Here is a 5661-nt window from a genome sequence, read left to right as displayed (position 1 = left end):
TTTTCCACTGAATAAAATGATTTTAAAAGAATTGGAGAAAGCTAAGGAGCTATAAAGAAATTTTGTTTACCTACTCAAATATGGCAAGTTCCAAGTCCCTGTGTCCTCTGTCACTCATAAAGATGGTACCATTATTGAATTGAAACAGTTAAGCGTTTTAGGTCAGGGTTCTACTTCTATTTCTTCAGTGAGGATGAAAGCAGGGAATCAAATTAGGTGCAATATGAAATCCCAACAACTCTCATTTTACTCAACTCCGTGTCTTTATGACAAAAATTCAACCAGTAGATGGCACTATTTATTTCAGTGAGAACAGTACACTCTCAGCACCATAAAAATCAGCAATTAATTGCAAAATGTCAAAATAAGTGGAATCCTTCACATTTTGTTGTGAGTCTGGCACAATTTATTTGTATTCTAATACCTCAAAGAGATATAAAGTCAACACATATTTCCTCATTCAAGAATGGACAAATGCTTCTGGGACTTTGTATGTTTTTCAAATAATGATGTAAGAAAAGACACAATCAATTTTAAAAATATTAATTTGAGAACTTTGTTATCAGCCTTGAAAATATATAATATATGCATATACATATATAGACATACAGATGTATATATATTTTAAATATAATTCAGTGATATAATTTGCAAATTGTTTCCCTGGTACTTCAACCAAAACAAACACAGTAAGTATACATTTTGAGGATCTTTCTCTCCTAACACATAAACAGTGATAGCTTTAATATGAAAAGTGAAAATTATAAAAACAGCTATTTTCAGAAGAAAGACAAGGGCCTTTGAGGAAATGGAACTGAAACACAGTGATAAGTGAGGTAGAACCTGCAGGCCTGCCAGGATTCGGGGCCAAAAGCAACCCAATGTTGCCAGGAAATTTTGATCCTTTAGTTAATAGAAACTAAATGCACCTCTTGGGGGAGAGAGGGCAGAACCCATTCACTGTTATTTCTTGACCTTTTACATATTAAAAGACAAAGAGCTATATGAAGTATTACAAAATACTAACAGTTGTACATAGGTTTTTAAAGTATATTATTCTCTGTACTTTTATGAATGACTGAAATATTGCAAAATGTAAAATAGTACCAAGGGAAAATGTTTAAAAATATACCATCTCATAATAAATTCATCAGTTCCACCCTTACTATAACCCTGCCACTAAAGTTTAAGAGATAAAAAGCATTTTTCTAGACCTAATATAATAAAGACCCTTGAAAAAATTTTCCTTAAAAAAATCAAACAAAATTAAATAGAAGTGAAAGATAAAAGCTGCCTAATCTCTTTTGTATATTGTATACTTGCTTTTACTTTTGAAATCCTTAGTCTCATGTACATTTTACATTTGTTTCAATTGATTCTTGCTAATTTGGCAGATAATCATTGGGACACTTTGTTCCACACATACTTTAGATTATCTGTCTGCATAAGAGCAAACTGAAAAGCTTTCTCTAGTACTAAATTTGCCTTAGGAAATAATACTGGAAGCATTATAATTGTAGGGTTGTTTTTTGGTTTGTTTTTTATTATATTTCTATGAACCAGAAAATCTAACTGGACTACTTGTGGCATTTGAAACAAACTATCTAAATTGGAAACATCATGAAATTGGAATATCATGAAAACAAGCTAGCCTTCCCCCACATTTAGGGGCCTACACTGGTACACAATACTATTTGGAACATAAATAAATTTAAATTGGGGGACACTAAAGGATATAAGAGATTATTGTTAGGTAGGAGGTATGTGCCAAATCCTATACACCTTTTATTTCTGATATAAAGGAGATATTTAAAATTTCAGTTTGCATAAAACCAGTCAATAATTCTTCCATGGAGGGAAAAATAATATTTATATTCAGAGACAAACACAAATGCTTAGATCCTAGACAGAGTAAAAAAAAAAAAATTACAGAAAATCTTCTAATACTAGTATGATCTGAAGGGCCTGATGGGAAAAAATACAAACTTGAGTAAATAATAACTCTCCGTGGCCTGACCCAAAATGACAGACTGAGCCCACACATTCATTCCCTATCCTGCCAGCAATTCTATTGATAGGAAAGTAGATAGGATCATATGGTAGACAAAAAAGGAGAGAGAAAAATCACAGCCAAAACATGCAGAGATACAGCATTGGATAGGACGGGACGGTTTATTCAGAGAAATTCTGTGTGCAGAGTAAACAAAAACATAACAGGAAAGACCTCTAGAACAATCATCAGGATTATTCAGTAAAAGCTACAATCAGAACAGGCTCTGAAGTCAGGCCTTTTTTCAGCTTATGAATATAGAGTGAATATAGTCAGCGCAGTGATGATAGGTTTCCTTCATGAGTCAGGGTGCTCCAGGAGAAAACAGAGAATAGAGAGAAGAAATTAGTCAACGAAATAGTAAGCGATATTTCCAGAGGTAAGAAAAGTTTCCTCTTTAGATTTATAGGGTCTACCTAGTGCCAAATAGGATCAATAAAAGAAGAGTCACTCTTAGACATAGCCTAGAAAAATTTTATTTATTTGTTTATTTACTTATTTATTTACTTATTTATTTTGTTCCTCACCCAAAGATATTTTTTCCATTGCTTTTCAGAAAGAGTGGAAGGAAGAGAGAGAAACATCCTCAATTGGTTGCCTCCCCCACTTGCCCCAACAGGGACCAGGGATTGAGCCTGCAACCGAGGTATGTGCCCTTGGCTGGAAGTGAACCTAGGACTCTTCAGTCTGCAGGCTAATGCTCTATCCACTGAGTCAAACTAGCAGGGCAGAAAAATTTTAGAACCCTAATGTCTTTGTTTCTAGGGCTGTCATAAGAAATGTTCAAGAACTATATAGCATGGAATTTATTCTTTCACAATTCTGAAGATTAGAACTATTAAATCAAGGTGTTGGCCAAGCCATATTCTCTTTGAAGACTCTAGGGCAGGATCTTTCTTTGCCTTTTCCTAGCTTTTAGTGGTTGCCGGCAATCCTTGGTATTCCTTGGCTTGTAGACACATCACTCAAATTTCTTTCTCTGCCATCACGTGGTGTTCTCCTTGTGTATGTCTGTGTCCAAATTTCTGTATTCTTGTGAGGAAACTAGTCCTTGGAGTCAGGGCGATCTAAAGGGGACTTCCTGGAGGGAGAGAATGGGAGACCACTAGGGGGGAAGCAGGGGACAGGATGAGAAAGGCTGGCAGTGAGGTCAGTGGGCTGTCTTGATTTCCCTCTCCACTATGCACTTTGTTCCATCAGCAGACCATTTAGTCAGAAGTAAAAGTTGATTGGAACACCATCTAATGTGGGTGGAAGCTCCGCTGGTAAAGGAGGGATTCCTGCTCCTAGTGACCCTAGAGTCTTCCTCTAATTAACAAAGTTGCTCTGAGATCAGATTTAAATAGTAAGAAGCCCATTCCTCTTGAGGTCCTTGAAGTAGCTTTTTAATTATTATTCTCCTATTATATAACCTATTTTTCTTAATTTTTTTTCTACTTTCAGGACAAGGGCCAGACACAGTGGTGAGTGAGGAAATATTTGGTTTGGGCATTCCTTTCCCAATTCATGTAACTTTCTTTCTCAGACTCACTTCCCCAAGTGCCTACAATTCTCATGCTGTCAGTCAAATATACCTACTCCCCTGTCATCATAATTACATGTCCCTTGTCCACACCCTTACTAATTCCATGGGGGAAAATCCTTACAGGTGTTGGGGAATGATAAAGTCAATGTATTATGCCTAGCAGGGCTGTTTGCATTTTAACTTAAGATATCCGAAGCCTAAAGATCCTTATGATTTGCAAAGAAATCTTTAAAAGTGGAATTTCAGGTACCCAGACAGGCTATGGCAAAGAGATTTTTAAAGTAAAAAAAAAAAACAAAACTTTTCTTGTGCATTTTTTTTTTTTTAATCTACAAAAACTGAGAGAATGTCTTTCCAGGCCCCGTGGGAACTAACATTATTTTGACCTGCATTATGTAGTATTGGGATGATGCATTTCCTCCTAATGTACTCCTAATTCTGATACAAAAGATTATTATTACAAAGCTGCATATTCCATATGTGATAAGACTGGCTCTAGCTACAGCCATCAGATACATAATGCAAAAATGTCAACAACTAATTTTACCACCCTCTACCTTGAGGTCAAGAGAAGCCATATGGCCCAGCAGGGAATGGCTCAGCGGTTGAGCATCAACCTAGGATCCAGATCATGGTTTGATTCCAGGTCAGGGCACATGCCTGGGTTGCGGGCTTATCCCCAGTTGGGGACATGCAGGGGGCAGCTGATCAGTGATGACTCTCTCATCACTGATGTTTTTATCTCTCTCTCGCTCTCCCTTCCTCTCTCTGAAATCAGTAAAGTTATATTAAAAAAGAGAGAGAGAGAAGCCATATGACCCTCTTTATAGAGTTTTTAGGTTTTTAGGAGAGACTTGAGAGACCATAATTCAACAGATTGTTTTTTTGTTTTGCTTTGTTTTTTGAGAAAGTCCTAAAAGGTGCTAGCTGTTACAGCTCTGCCTAGTAAATTAAAACAGCCATCTGTTGAAAAAAAAAAATTTTTTTTCCCGAAGATCAGACAGAAATATAACAATCATGAACAGAATTAGTGTTTTTAGTAATTGTCATTTTTATTGGAATAATTCCTCTCCATCACTCTTCAAAGCACTGTATATTCCAGTCTTTTTTTCCATAAACACATATATCCTTATTGGACATGTTATAAAACGTGACACATTTTTATTCAACTGCCTTTTTTTTTTATTCTCAAACTAATTTTGATGACTTCACCATTGCTAACAATTTAAAACTAAATTCCTGATTGGCATTCCCCTTGGATTAGAAATGGTAATTTCTCAATGACAGATGATATCAAGCCTAAAATTAATTGAAAAAAGTTTTTCTTTTAACAAAAATTAAGCCAAATCAACTAGTCATTGAGCCTCTACTATTTACACTTGGATGACAAAATATAAAATGAAAGAAATTCAGTTTTTGAGTGCCTACTATAGTTTTAACATTTAAATATAAGTAACCTCATTTGAAGTTTAGAGAAGCTAAGCAAGCTTCTCAAAGTTATACAGACATATAGCAACAGATTCAGGGTTTAACTTTAATTTGTATAACTTGAAAACTGAGAAAAGACTCATAAAACATGCTGCCTCCAGGTATAGAAATATCTCTCATAGTCCAGAAAGCTAAGGGTAAGACTAAAGAGCAAACAGAATGCCTTAGCAATCCAAAACACTTCAGATGAAAATGAGTAAAAGGTTATCCCAATTGCCAGCAATTCTTCAACAGGAAATGTGGTAGAGCTTGCTCTTCTGGAAGCAGGAAGGAGAGGAAGGGATTTTCTATGAATCCAGGTCCTGGAGGCTAAAGATATGGAAAAGTCTGTAGCTGAAAGAATATCAGTGTTGGGCATGAGGTGCTTGTGACATTGAAGACAAGCCGGGAGAGAGCAATAATGTCGCTGAATCTCTGGGATGCTCCTTGCCTCCCTCTCTCCCCATGATGACCATCCTAGACTTAAGGTCATGTCTAATTTCCAGCATCACAAAGAAGTAAGACTGAATCTTTGGACTTTAGAAGAGCAGGACCCTCTCAATGAGGCAGCAGGAAAGGAATGTTTCTGAGAACAGCATGTGGATGTCACAGATCATTC

Source organism: Miniopterus natalensis, chromosome 1 (assembly GCF_054644295.1).
Source record: "Miniopterus natalensis isolate mMinNat1 chromosome 1, mMinNat1.hap1, whole genome shotgun sequence".
NCBI lineage: Eukaryota > Metazoa > Chordata > Mammalia > Chiroptera > Miniopteridae > Miniopterus > Miniopterus natalensis.
The sequence above is the reverse complement of the archived record's forward strand: the minus strand, read 5'-3'. Positions refer to the sequence as shown.